This window comes from Ceratotherium simum, chromosome 3 (genome assembly GCF_057802395.1).
Source record: "Ceratotherium simum simum isolate JZ-2026a chromosome 3, ASM5780239v1, whole genome shotgun sequence".
In the NCBI taxonomy this organism is placed as follows: Eukaryota; Metazoa; Chordata; class Mammalia; order Perissodactyla; family Rhinocerotidae; genus Ceratotherium; species Ceratotherium simum.
Window position 1 is genome coordinate 54193795 of NC_141902.1, and position 15654 is coordinate 54209448.

General features: G+C 35.5%; 1 long non-coding RNA gene across 6 annotated transcripts in view; it reads right to left on the reverse strand.

Annotated features, from left to right (window-relative positions):
* LOC147917570 (uncharacterized) overlaps window positions 1–15654 on the reverse strand; it is a 115401-nt gene that overhangs the window by 43993 nt on the left and 55754 nt on the right. For 2 of the 6 annotated variants that reach the window (XR_015550930.1, XR_015550929.1), the window contains exons 3-4: window positions 12074–12169; window positions 11292–11584 (exon numbers count right to left, since the gene is read on the reverse strand). The exons of 3 other annotated variants lie outside the window; for them this stretch is intronic. This is a non-coding gene — a long non-coding RNA (uncharacterized LOC147917570). The remainder of the gene's footprint in view (window positions 1–11291; window positions 11585–12073; window positions 12170–15654) is intronic. One more of the 6 variants, XR_015550933.1, reaches the window with a different exon arrangement.

Here is a 15654-nt window from a genome sequence, read left to right on the forward strand (position 1 = left end):
TTCTATCATATTTTTAAACTAGCAAGTTCTTGGGCTCAGAATAGTTGTTTATTATGAGTCTGGAATGGAGTAAATCTTGAAGGTGTGTAGAAATCTAACTTTAAAATGTGTGTGTGTGTGTGTGTGTGTGTGTGTATGTATATGAGAGAGGGAAGTTCTTATTTTTTTTACCAATGTGTGCTCCTTCAAGATATACATCTTTTTGCAGATTGCACTGCAGCAGAAAAACAATTCAAAAGAATGACAAGCTCTTTGAAGCACTATGGGAATATTCACTTATCAAACGAGCTCAATTACATTTCTTAATACTGATTAAGATATATCTGGACCTTCATATGAACAAAAATTTGGTTGCTGGGGTGGAATTTTATAGTTATATCACTATAAATTTATACCCACCATATAAAAATTGTCAATGTATATAATTAACTACCAAAATATTCCCTAGGGTTAACTGTCAACTGAATTAACTAAGCAACACACTTAAGTTTTAATTATCCATTTTAGTGCCTGTAGAATTAGGTGCAGAAAGCAGGGATAATTTCATATAAAAAAGCCTCTTCTCAACTTTTAGTTTCACATGAAATTCTAAATACACGAATATATGCTTCCCAATGAAATCTTTCTCCCTCCTCTCTCTCTCTCTTCCTTCTTTCCCTCCTTTCTTCTTGTAGTTTTGTGACTTATCTTTTGAGAGCAAAATGTAAACACTTATAGACAAGGATATTTGTCAAGGAGACATTGCCAGCTGTTCCAAAGTCTCGATTTTATTTAGAAAATCAACTCTTTCCAAATTTTCAATATTATTTTAAGAATGTTTATTGGAAAAATCTCTCAGCTACCTGTGATTTGAGTTCTTTTAATTATATTAAAAATAATCTTATTCAAATAGTTATAAGTTCATAAATTTGTGAAAGCATTTGGTTGTGGTTGTTAAATAATACCTAACTCAAAATGTTGCTGTACATCTTTTAAAATCTTTGAGTGTGGCTAATCTAGTCACAGTTGTCTTGTGCCTTCCCCAACACACACACACATACACACACATACACACACACACACACACACACACACATTCTGACTGAACTAATAAATCGATAAAATACCACACACTTGGCTGTGCCTAAGCCACATCTGGCCATGAAGCTTCAGAATAAATTATGGAAGGGGCAGTTTATTTAAAAAGAATGAAGCTATTCTGACATTTTAACTGATGGTTATTTGATGTACTCTGCAACAGTAATTGACTTGATACCAAGCCACTGGTCATCCGAACACCGAATAAGTTGAAAATAAAATGTGTAAGATAACAAAGAGTACTAGACTGTTTTCCAGCTCTCATTCTGAAATCCTTGTTGGGTTCAGTTACCTGCCTTGAATGCACATACTGATCAAATAAACTGAAGAATGAATATATCTCCTTTTCTTTTCATGTTAGAGAACGAATCTAAGAGATTTTGAAAAGATTACCTCAAGTATTTGAAGAAACTGACATCTATGTTTGCATCTCATTAAAAAAAAAAAGAAGTGAGGATTAACACGTTTTGATTAGGAAAGTTCTGTGACTTGGCAGCTTCTTAAACCATAGGACTCACTTTTGTATAGGCCCATACCCTACCAAGGGACATTATCACTCCCTAACCCCAGGCAGCAGTTGAGAACTCTAGTGACCAAGGTTTCACATTCAGCTGTGTGGCCTTAAATAAGTCATTTAACCTCTGAGTGCTTCATTTTTGGTGTTGGTAAAAAGGAAATAGTAATATCCCCTTCAATGGGTCATTTGGAGAATTAAATGAAATAACGTATATGAAAGTGCTTTATAAAATATTATACCATCAAACTGCAAAACTATCAAAAGTGTGTTATTATTATTACACTTCTATAGGATATTATTCCTCAAACCACTTTTTCCTTAATGTGTTCTGCTAACATAGTGTGTGATATCTATTTAGGCTCATGAGAAGAGGGAGATGTTACTTCTCTCTAGACCTATAATAGCCTTAGGTCTCTACCTTTATAATAGCATTTAACAAACATGATTTTCTTGACTTCAGTATTCTCTAAGCTTTTTTGATCAGTTATCTCATAAATAAAAATTTAGAGGGAGTATGTAACCTAATATGTTTATATGTAATACATCTATATATTTATTTTATAAATTTATAGATTTATATATTATTACATATTCAAATAATAGTAATTTAAAAATAATGGAAGAGACTTTGGGTTTATATACGGTGACAAAAAGCCAGCACTCCTTCCTTCTCTTCTTGGAAACTATTCAAAAGCAACAAGGAGAATGAGAAAGAAAAAGACAAACTCCATTTCTGACACAAACAAAAAATAGCTAGAACTCCAAACTATAAAATAAGTGAAAGGGTTGCCAAAAGTTGTGGAGATTCTTCAGGAATGCCTGAAGAGAGAAGACACTGCAGCACAGATCTTGGAAAAAGACAAAATACACTTTTCAAAGTGTGAAGATTTTTCAGAGGTGAAGGTTTACCCTGAGGTGTGAAACCTAATGCCTTGTATGCAACAATAGAAATAGGGTGCATAGGCTGGCGGTAAGAGCACCTTTGTACCTGGTTTTATCCCAAGAAGAAAAAGTGAGGCCAAAAGAGAAATCACAGAGACAAGCTGCATGTGTAGGAAGCAGTCTACCTCTGCCAGAGGGGGAGAAACCTAACTTTGCTTTGGAAAAACCTCAAAGCTGCTAAACCCCACTGACTCAAGAGAAACAAACTTATGCACAAAACTCTGCAACCTAAGAAAAGTCCCAGTTGGCCTTGGCTCTTCCTCAACATGAACTTTTGCAAATATCTGGTTGGTGAAAAACTCATACAGCAAAGATGAAAAATCAAAAAGAAACAATCAGAGGATCAATAGAAGCACAGGAAAAGAATAAAACAAGTGGCAGACAAGCACAAAAAAATTATGCCACAGGTTAGAGGAAAATTATGACCAAACTTTTTGCCAAAAATTTAAAAAGCTTGGTGAAGCAATTGATTGTATGAAGGAAGAACACAAATCAGAGATGCAAGAGCTCCACGAAGAGATCCTGAAGCAACAGAGGAGGAAGCGATGTGTGATCTGGTAGAGCTGAGGAAAAAGGTTGAAGGAAAAAATAAAACCATCACAGAAATTAAAGTCAGATTGGAGGAAGCACCAGAGAGACCAGATGCTGCTAAAAACAAAGTGGGGAAAGGAGGATAGAAATGGGAGGTGGGGATAGAGGAAGGAAGAAAGGAAGACGAATGAAGTAAAATGAAGAAAGAGTCAAAAGGATAAAAAGGAAGAAGATATAGAGGATAGGCAGAGGAAATTGTACATACACCTATGTATACTTGGGGTTGCGGAAGAAGAAAATATTGAATCATAACAAAATACTTGCAATATAATTCAAGAAAACTTACCTGAAATAAAAGAAATTTGTATCTACCTAAGAAAGGACACATCATATTCCAGGGAAAACTGACTCAGAATAGCCAACACTGAGATGTGTCCTAGTAAAGTTATTGGACTGCAAGACAGCAACACGACAACAACAACAACATTCTCTGGGCAGCTAGGCAAAGAGTCAATTATGAGAAAAAAAGGGCATGCTGGCCTTACACTTCGCCACAGCAGCAATCAATGCTCGACCGACTTCCAAGTCAGAGGAGTAACACCTACGATATCCTCAAGAAAAGAATGTGTAACCTAAAGATGTTATTTGGGTATAAGGACAACAGGCAAATACTCTTGAACCTGCAAGAATTCAGAGAATATTGTTCCCATAAGCCCTTCTTGAAGAATAGCCTACAGGACAAACTTTAGCCAATCAAGGTATGAGAGAAAAGAGACCAACATGAGCACTGAATGTATTAGCACTAAGATGAAAACAAATGCGATTTGGATTATAGAGCAGAAAGTAAATACTATGTGCCCTAAAAATGCAGACGTGATATAAGTAATGTAAGTTGGGAGGGTAAGGGTGAAAGAAGCTGGAAAGTAAAAGTTAGGCAAATTGACACGCAAAAACCCATGATGTGGTTTCCTCATCTCTAACAGTTGCTGGTTAAGGAGATCATTTTAATATTGACAAATCAATTAATATAGGCAAGAGTATATCTAATAGTACAAAAAAAGAAGAACACTAAGAAAGATGAAATAATTCACAAGAATTGGAGGTGGGAAAGAATGGGGAGAAAAAAGAAATACGTACAATTCTTTATGCTCTAAGTAAGTAATGTATATTGCCTAAAGAAATTGAGGATTCATTATCAAATAAACTTAAAATTTAAGGGTAGTCACTTGTAAAAAATATAAAACTTTATGTTTATCATGAAAAAATGCACAAATAGGTAAAGAATTAGGACATATGTTGAAAAATTTTCACAAAACTATAAAACAGAAAACAATATAAAATAACATGACAGAAGTAAGGTAAAACTTATCTGTCATACTAGTAAATATAAATGGAGTCAATTCACCTAGTAAAAGAAAATAACTTTTAGAAGTTATTTTGGAAAATAACTTTGTGAAGTAAATCTAAACTCTATGTCATACATAAGAGACACTCCCAAAGCAAAGTGATTCAGAAAGTTTGAAAACAAAGGATGAGTAAAATACACCAGGCAAATGCAAACAAAAAGAAAACAAGTTAGTCATCTTAATGTCAGACAAAGTTGAATACAAGACAAAGAGCATTAAGTGAGGCAAAAATGGGTTTCTTATTTTGTTGAAAAGTACAATTAACAGTAGATAGAAGTACTGAATAATACAGCATCAATATTTATAAAGATAAATCGACAGGAAATACAAAGATTAAGAGAAACACTTCCACCATATTCTATCCATTAGAAGTGAGTCACTAAATCCAGCCCATATGCAAAGGGAGGGGAATTAGATTCCACCTCTCAAAGGGTTTGAAGGCTAAATTATAAAAACACACCGTCGTCCTCACACAGTGACGTCAGCATCATGGCGGAGTGAGCTTTCCCGTGAACTCTTCCCCCGACAAGATACAACAAAAGGAACAGTCACAGACCAACAACGGAATCCCAGACAGTGAAAAGCTAGAGCGGAAAGATCCACACTGCCGCACATCTGAGAGCGGAACGTGCTGGGCCCCCGGAGGAAGTGGGGAGAGGTAAGGAGAACTCCTCTCCCTCCGCATCAGATCAGCGATCCCAGTCCGCGCGGCTCCCAGAGAGGGGGGAGGGGCGGCCCTCGGCGGGGAAACCATAGCTCTTCGGGCTCTCTCAGCCAGTGGGAAACTCCCGCACAGAGGACTCAGAAGAGCCACAGGGCTACCATCAACATCTGAGCACCCCAGAGAGTGGATAAAGAGGGGCAAACGAGAAGCCTCCCACATCAGGGACCCAGAGGGCAAAAGAGAGCTCCCCCCTCCCCACAAACTGGACCCTGCAGCTCAACCGATCAGACCAGACCTAGCGATCCGCGGCAGACCAGACCAAGAGATCTGCGACAGACCAGACCAAGTGATCTGCGGCAGACCTGATCAAACGACTGGATCCGTGGATTGCAGCGGGAAAAAAAACAAAAAACAAAAAACAAAACTGCGGATCGCAGCAGAAAAACCGGGGCAGAGTGCAGGGGGCTTAGACTACACAGCCCTTTACCACCAGACAGTGGCGGCAGGTGGAAATTGCAACCAGAGATTTCCAGGATGAGGAAAAACAAAACCAACACAGGAACCACAATGCAAAAATATATGAAATCACCAGACCAGAAACAAAATGACAAGCACCCAGAAATCAACCCCAAATGCACAGAAATCCATAAACTAAATGACAGAGATTTCAAAATAGCTATCATAAAAACTCTCAACGAAATACGAGACAACACAGACAAACAATTCAATGAGATTAGGAGTTTCTTCACAAAAGAGATTGAAATCATAAAGAAAAACCAATCAGTGCTGATGGAGATGAAGAACACAATGGAGGAGATAAAGGAGAATCTGGAATCTTTAAAGAACAGAGCTGACAATATGGAGGAAAGAATTAGCACTTTAGAGGATAGGAATACAGATATACTTCAGATGGAAGAGGAGAGAGAACTAAGACTAAAAAGAAATGAAGAAAGACTCCGAGAAATATCTGACTCTATTAGAAAATGTAACATAAGAATTATAGGTATTCCTGAGGGAGAAGAGAGGGAAAGAGGAACAGAGAGCCTATTCAAGGAAATAATAGCTGAGAATTTCCCAAATCTGGGGAAGGAGCAGGAAATACCAGTAAGCGAAGCCAACAGGACACCTATATATATTAACAGACAAAGGCCTTCACCACGACACCTAGTGGTAAGGCTAGCCAGGGTCAACGACAAAGAAACAATATTAAGGGCAGCTAGACAAAAACAAAAAATAACGTACAAAGGAACTCCCATCAGGCTCTCAGCGGATTTCTCAACAGAAACTTTACAGGCTAGAAGTGACTGGAATGATATATTCAAAATACTGAAAGACAAAAACTTTCAGCCAAGAATACTCTATCCAGCAAAAATATCCTTCAAATGTGATGGAGAAATAGTAACTCTCCCAGATAAACAAAAGCTAAGGGAGTTCATGGCCACGAGACCCCCACTACAAGAAATACTCAACAAGGCCCTCAGGCCTGAAAAAAGAAGAGAAAGGGAACACAAAGCTTGGAGCAAGGAGAAAAGTAGGTAGACAAACTCAGAAAAATAGTAGATCTTTACCAGAATAGGTTAACAACCACTTAAATACTAAATTCAAAGATCAAAGGAAGAAACTCACCAAAAATAAATCTAACCTCATCACTGTAAACACACAGCCACAACACAAGATAGAATAAGGTATAACAAGAACAACTTAGAAGGGGAAGAGGAAAGTGATTGAATTGACTTAGTATAAGGAAATAGGAGGCCATCAGATAATGGACTATCTCATACACAAGATTTTTTGCCCAAACCTCAAGGTAACCACTAAACAAATAATCAAAACAAAACCACATATGATAAACAAAGAGAAAACTAGAAGAGTCATAAGACAGAACAACCAAACTGAATTGGCAGTCAAAAACAAATGGGACAAGAAACAAAGGAAATGCAAAAGAACCAGAAAATAAGCGACAAAACAGCAACATTAAGCCCTCATATATCAATAATTACCCTAAATGTAAATGGATTGAACTCTCCAATCAAAAGATACAGAGTGGCAGGATGGATTAAAAAGCAAGACCCAACAATATGCTGCCTTCAGGAAACACATCTTAGCACTAAAGACAAGCACAGGCTCAGAGTGAAAGGATGGAAGACAATACTCCAAGCTAATGGCAAACAAAAGAAAGCAGGTGTTGCCATACTCATATCAGACAAAGTAGACTTCAAGATAAAACAGGTTAAGAAAGACAAAGAAGGGAAATATATAATGATAAAAGGGACACTCCATCAAGAAAACATATCACTTATAAATATATATGCACCCAACATAGGAGCACCAATGTACATAAAGCAACTATTAACAAACCTAAAAGGAGAAATCAACAACAAGACAATAATAGTAGGGGATCTTAACACCCCACTTACAACAATGGATAGATCATCCAGACAAAAAGTCAATAAAGAAATAGTAGACTTAAATGAAAAACTGGACGAGATGGACCTAGTAGACATATACAGAGCACTCCATCCAAAAACAGCTGACTACACATCCTTCTCAAGCGCGCATGGAACATTCTCTAGGATAGACCATATGTTGGGAAACAAAGCAAGCCTCAATAAATTTAAGAAGATTGAAATCATAACAAGCATCTTTTCAGACCATAAGGCTATGAAACTGGAAATGAACCATGAAAAAAAAACTGGGAAAGTGACAAAAATGTGGAGATTAAACAACATGCTACTGAACAACCAATGGATCATTGATGAAATTAAAGGAGAAATCAAAAACTATCTGGAAACAAACGAAAATGATAATATGCCATATCAAACCATATGGGATGCAGCAAAAGCGGTCCTGAGAGGGAAACTCATAGCGATACAAGCCCACCTTAACCAAACAAGAAAAAGCCCAAATAGGCAACCTTAAATTACACCTAACAGAACTAGAAAAAGAAGAACAAACAAAGCCCAAAGTCAGCAGAAGGAGAGAAATAATAAAAATCAGAGCAGAAATAAATGAAATTGAGACCAAAAAAACAGTAGAAAGGATTAATGAAACAAAGAGTTGGTTCTTCGAGAAGATAAACAAAATCGACAAACCCTTAGCCAGGCTTACTAAGAAAAAAAGAGAAAAGGCTCAAGTAAATAAAATTAGAAATGAAAGAGGAGAAATTACAACAGATACCACGGAAATACAGAGGATTATAAGAGAATACTATGAGAAATTATATGCCAACAAATTGGACAATCTAGAAGAAATGGATAAATTCTTAGACATATACAACCTCCCAAAATTGAACCAAGAAGAAATGGAGAATCTGAATAGACCAATAACAAGTAAAGAGATTGAAATAGTAATCAAAAACCTCCCAAAAAATAAAAGTCCAGGACCAGATGGCTTCTCCAGTGAATTTTACCAAACATTCAAAGAAGATTTAATACCCATCCTTCTCAAACTATTCCAAAAAATAGAGGAAGATGGAACACTTCCTAAATCATTCTATGAGGTCAACATCACCCTGATACCAAAACCAGACAAAGACAATACAAAGAAAGAAAATTACAGGCCAATATCGCTGATGAACATTGATGCAAAAATCCTCAACAAAATATTGGCAAACCGAATACAACAGTACATTAAAAAGATCATACACCATGATCAAGTGGGATTTATATCAGGGACGCAGGGATGGTTCAACATCCGCAAATCAATCAACGTGATACCTCACATCAACAAAACAAAGAATAAAAACCACATGATCATCTCAATAGACGCAGAGAAGGCATTTGACAAGATACAACATCCATTTATGATAAAAACTCTCAATAAAATGGGAATAGAAGGAAAATACCTCAACATAATAAAGGCCATATATGACAAACCCACAGCCAACATCATACTCAACAGGGAAAGACTGAAAGCCATTCCTCTGAGAACAGGAACGAGGCAGGGCTGCCCACTCTCACCACTCCTGTTCAACATAGTACTGGAGGTTTTGGCCAGAGCAATTAGGCAAGAAAAAGGAATAAAAGGAATCCAAATAGGTAACGAAGAAGTGAAACTCTCACTATTTGCAGATGACATGATTGTATATATAGAAAACCCTAAAGAATCTGTTGGAAAACTATTAGAAACAATCAACAACTACAGCAAAGTTGCAGGGTACAAAATCAATCTACAAAAATCAGTTGCATTTCTGTATGCTAATAATGAACTAACAGAAAGAGAGCTCAAAAAGATAATACCATTTACAATCGCATCAAAAAGAATAAAATACCTAGGAATAAATCTTACCAAGGACGTGAAGGACCTATACAATGAGAACTACAAGACATTATTGAAAGAAATCCGTGATGACATAAAGAAATGGAAAGACATCCCATGCACATGGATTGGAAGAATAAACATAGTTAAAACGTCTATATTGCCTAAAGCAATCTACAGATTCAATGCAATCCCAATCAGAATCCCAATGACATTCTTCACGGAAATAGGAAAAAGAATACTAAAATTCACATGGGACAACAAAAGACCCTGAATAGCTAAAGCAATCCTAAGAAAAAAGAACAAAGCAGGAGGCATCACAATCCCTGACTTCAAAACATACTACAAAGCAATAGTAATCAAAACAGCATGGTACTGGTACAAAAACAGACACACAGATCAATGGAACAGAATTGAAAGCCCAGAAATAAAACCACACATATACGGACAGCTAATTTTCGACAAAGGAGCTAAGAACATACAATGGAGAAAGGAAAGTCTCTTCAATAAATGGTGTTGGGAAAACTGGACAGCCACATGCAAAAGAATGAAAGTGGACCATGTGCTATCGCCATTCACAAAAATTAACTCAAAATGGATCAAAGACCTGAAGGTGAGACCTGAAACTATAAAACTCATAGAAGAAAATATAGGCAACACACTATTTGACATTGGTTTTAAAGGAATCTTTTCGATGACATGCCTACCCAGACTAGGGAAACTAAAGAAAAAATGAACAAGTGGGACTTTATCAGATTAAAGAGCTCTTATAAGACTAATGAAACCAGAATCAAGATGAACAGACAACCAACCAGCTGGGAGAAAATATTTGCAAAACATACATCTGACAAGGGGTTGATCTCCATAATATATAAAGAACTCACACAACTGAACAACAAAAAAACAAACAACCCGATCAAAAAACGGGCAGAGGAAATGAAGAGACACTTCTCCAAGGAAGATATACAGATGGCCAATAGGCACATGAAAAGACGCTCAACGTCACTAATCATCAGGGAAATGCAAATCAAAACAACACTAAGATACCACCTCACGCCCGTTAGAATGGCTATAATCACCAAGACAAAAAACAACAAATGTTGGAGAGGATGTGGAGAAACAGGAACCTTCATACACAGCTGGTGGGAATGCAAATTGGTGCAGCCTCTATGGAAAACAGTATGGAGATTCCTCAAAGAATTAAAAATAGAGATGCCCTATGATCCAGCCATCCCACTACTGGGAATCTATCCAACGAACCTGAAATCAACAATCCAAAGAGGCTTATGCACCCCTATGTTCATTGCAGCGTTATTCACCATAGCCAAGAAGTGGAAGCAACCTAAGTGTCCCTCGACTGATGATCAGATTAGGAAAATGTGGTATATATATATACAATGGAATACTACTCAGCCATAAAAAAAGACAAAATCGTCCCATTTGCAACAACATGGATGGGCCTGGAGCGTATTATGTTAAGTGAAATAAGCCAGAAAGAGAAAGACAAACACTGTATGATCTCACTCATATGTGGAATATAAACCAACACATGGACAGAGAAAACTGGACTGTGGTTACCAGGGCAGGGGGTGGGGGTGGGCACAAGGGGTGAAGGGAGTCATATATATGGTGATGGACAAACAAAAATGTACAACCCAAAAATTTCACAATGTTAGAAACCATTAAAACGTCAATAAAAAAAAAAAAAAAAGATTGAAACCAAAAAAAAAAAAAAATTAGACTATGAGTGATGAGCATGATGCAGTCTGTACAGAAACGGATAAACAATAAGGTATACCTGAAATTACACAATGTTATAAACGATTAGGACTTCAATAAAATTATTGAAAGAAAAACAAAAAAAACAAAAACAAAAACAAACAAACAAAAAACACACCATGACTTCCATCTTGGTCATTCCGTCTCTCTGTGTTGGATCACTCACTCTAGGGGATGCCAGTTGCTGTCTTGAGGATACTTAGGCAGCCCTGTGGAGAGGCCCACATGGCAAGGAACTGAGGCTTCCAGCCAACAGCCAGGGAAGTGAGCCTTCTTTGAAGTGGATCTTCCAGCCCCAGTGAAGCCTTCAGATGACTTCAGCCTTAGCCAACAGCTTAACTGAAATTTCATCAGAGATCATGAGCCAGAACCTCCCAGCTAAGCTGCGCCTGGATTCTTGACCCTACGAAACTATGTGAGATAAGAAAAAGTTTATTGTTATTTAAAGCCACTAAGTTTTAGAGCACTTTGTTATGCAGAAATAGAGAACTACATAAGAAAATGAATCTAAAAAAGAGAAAGAATAAATTACTACCGATAAAAGTAGAATTAATTAACCAGAAAACAGAAAAGAGAACAAACAAATAAATTCAAAAGTTGATTTGTTTTTAAGGAAAAACCTAACAAATTTGATAAACTAGTAACTACTCTAATCAAGAGAAAAAGCAGAAATACACAGAATAAGAAATGATAAAGTTGAAATAACTACAGACATCATGGAAATGAAAAGAATAATATGAGCCTACCTTGCTCAATTCTATGCAAATAAATCTGAAAACAAATGAAATGCATAATTTTCTAGGAGAAAACAATTTATAAAAGCAGATTACAAAAGAGACAGGAAAACCTAAATGGCAAATTTTGATGGAGGAAATAAAGTTGTCAAAATGTTATCCCTACCCTAAAGTATCAGGTTCAGATGGTGTCACAAAGGATTTCCACAAAATCTCCAAAGAACACATAATTCCATTGTTATTTAAATTCCAGATTTAAATTCTGGGGTATAGAAACAGAAGGAAAATTTCCAAGTTATTTTATGAAGCAAGAACAGACCCGACATAAATTAGCCACAAAAAGAAAACAACAAATGAATCTCATGAATATGAACATCAATGTAAAAATTCTAAATTAATATTAGCAAACATAATCCAACATCATATTTAAAGAACAAAACATTATGAAAAGTTGGGATTATTGTAGGAATATAAGGTTGATTCAATATGAGGAAATCTACTAATATAATTAATCAGCACAAAAGCTCCAGAGAGAAAAATCATGTGATCATCGCCAAAGATGCTAAAAAAATATTTGACAAAGTTCACCATTTATGCTTGGTTAAAAAAAACTCAACAAAAGAATTGATAGGTACTTCCTTAACATGGTAAGATATTTCTATTTCAACCCAAAAGCTGACATCATGTTTAGTGGGAAAGCATTAGATAAATTCTCACTGAAATCAGGAATTACTGAAATCACACTATTACCATTATTGTTTAATATTTTTCAGAATGTAGTAGCCAAGATAATTACACTAGAGAAAGAAATTAGAGGAAGAAAACTTGGGAAGGAAGAGATAAAACCACATTTGCAGTGAGATGGTTCTTGAAAAACAAAAGAAGGTAAACTGTAAAACTATTAAAACTGAAGAGAATTCGGTATCGATATACAGAAATTGGTTGCTTTTGTATATATAAACATCAACCAGTTATCAGATAAAGGAAGAAAAACTTCATTTACAATAGCAATAAAAGTATAAGATACTTAAAAGATAACTTTAAAAATGTGCAAAATATGTGCAAAATACACATAAGGTAAACTAAAACATGCCTCAAGGGCACACAAGAAGATTTAAACGAATCAAAAGCCATGTTATAGTCTTACGTTTACCATTACAAAGCTGTCAGTTCTCTCCAATTTAGCCTATAAATTTAACCTGATCCCAATAAATATACCAATTGAGTTTATTTTTGAAATAAGACAAACAGACACTATTGTCATAGAAAAGAAATTAATTAGCAAGTTTAGCTAGGAAAAATGTGAAAAAGTAGAGTATGAAGAAGGAACTAGCTCAAAGAAATAAGAAAATGTCTTATAATATTCTAATGATTTAAATAATGTTGTAGCACCACATGAATAGAGAGAAATGGCACAGAATTGAAGGTCCAGAAATTGACACACATTTGGGTTTGTAGGTAGCATAGAATCAAATTTGGTGTAGAATAAAAATGGTATCTCAAATCAGTGTGGAAAAGATAGCTTATTCAGTAAATGGTATGAGAATGACTAGGTCATCATATGGAAACAAAGTCAGATCTATACCTTACACCTTACATCAGAATAAATTAAAAATAGATCAAATATCTAAATACAAAAAATAAAAGTTTAAGAGTTCTAGAACAAGAAAATTATTTTACAATCTGATAGTGGGGAAGATCTTTATAATTATGACACCAAACTCAGAAGCCATAAAAGATTACTGTATTAGACAACATAAAAAAATGTTTGAAAGTTAAAAATTACCATAAGCAAAGTCAAAGACAAACTGGTAAAATAATATTTGCAACTCATATTACAAAAGGCTGCTTTCCCTAGTATAAAATGAGTTCTTACAAATCAATAAGAAACAGACCTGCAACTCCATAGAAAAATGGGCGAAGATTAACAGATAACAGAAAATACAATGGGTAATAAATATTTGAGAAAGTGCAAGACATCAATCTTAAGAGAAATGTAAAACACAATTACATTGAAATATCATTTTTCCCTATAATTTGGCAAAGATAGGAAAGCTCAATAACATACTGTATTGACGAAGCTGAAAGGAAAGAGGCATTCTCTTACGTTGCTAGTGGGAGTGTAACCTCTATTGTGAGAAATGTGGTAAATTCTGTCAAAATCCATATTCCTTTCACTCAGCAATTCTATTTCTGACAACTTTTTTTTTTAGAGATTTGCTCACACCATGTGAAACGACCTATGCCGTTTCAATATCTTTGTATCTTGTTTGTAATAGCAAAGGATAGAAAAAAATCAACAAGTCGATCAACAGCACGCTGGTTAAATAAGTTATGGTGCATCCAATGTATATTTTGGAATAATCCCCAAATGACACTAAATGGAAAAAGTAAGGTGCAGATAGTATATGAATTATGTTACCATTTGCATCTAAGGAGGGGCAAAAAATACAATTGTTTGCTTGTGTATGCATAAAATATTTCTAGAAAGATTTGTTAATGATAGGATAAAAATAAATACATACAGACATTTTAAGATTTTCTTCTCAAACCCCAGCGACCTGTCAAGGGCACTGAACTTTGGAGACCACTGCTCCAGGTCTGCACTGTTCAATACAGTAGCCAGTAGCCACATGTGGCTTACTGAGCACTTGAAATGTACTAATCCAAACTGAGAGGTGCTGAAGGCGTAAAATGTACAGTGGATGTTGAAGACTTAGAACAAGAAAAAAAGAATGCAGAAATATCTCATTAATAATTTTTATATTAATTACATATTTTGGATATATTGGTTTAAATCAAATATATTATCAAAATTAATTGCACTTATTTACTTTTACTATTTTAATGTGGCTACTAGAAAATTTAAAGTGGCATATATGCCATGCATGCTTTTTTTTGTTGGACAGGTGAATTTCCGGAGAGCAGAGGTCATGCTCTATTCATACCTGTGTCCACAACACACCACTATAGCAGAACTAAATGAAATTTTGCCGATGCTAGATACATTTTGCTAAGAAGTAAGACACTAATTCTTTCAAATCATCAGGGACTGAGTGGGCACAGTATGTGAGTAAATATATTGTTTAAGCTTGTTTTTTCAGGAAAATCACAAAAGGAAAGAGTAAAAACCCTCACTGTGAGGTGGTTTATTCAACACTCTATTTATTAGGCTGAATCTTCGCACTACAATTGAATATGTTTCCACAATCGCTTTAAGGGTTAGCATTTAGAAATTAGAGAGGAGCATTTGGCCAAGCATTCTTGATGTGAATCGTTGTTACTGTGTACGAATTGATTAAAGATAATTTTGACAGCTAAAAATCTAAAGTCTCACATAAACCTAAAATATTTTCAAGATTAAACAGGAGTAATCTACTTAAACTTTCATATACATCTGTCGGGTTAGTATGAGCGTGAAAAAAATTATTGGATAAGGCAGTATTATTTGACCCTATAGAATTTTTTTTCTTTTTAAAACAAAGTTCTTTAAGAGAGACAACCTATTTCTAATTTCAGTATTTTATATCGATTGAAATAAATTAGCCACATCCATTTGATAACATAATTTAGCATTTTCCTCATTTGGAAGGAAATATGCTTTACTTTATTTGTACCTTCACTTATTTTATGGAAAATATAAATGATTTTAATAAACAAAAGGTATAAATGCCAAAAAAAAGAAGGAAGAAATTCAGAAGGAATGGGGAGGGAAAGAGGACACTTTCCAAACCCTCTTCAGTTCTC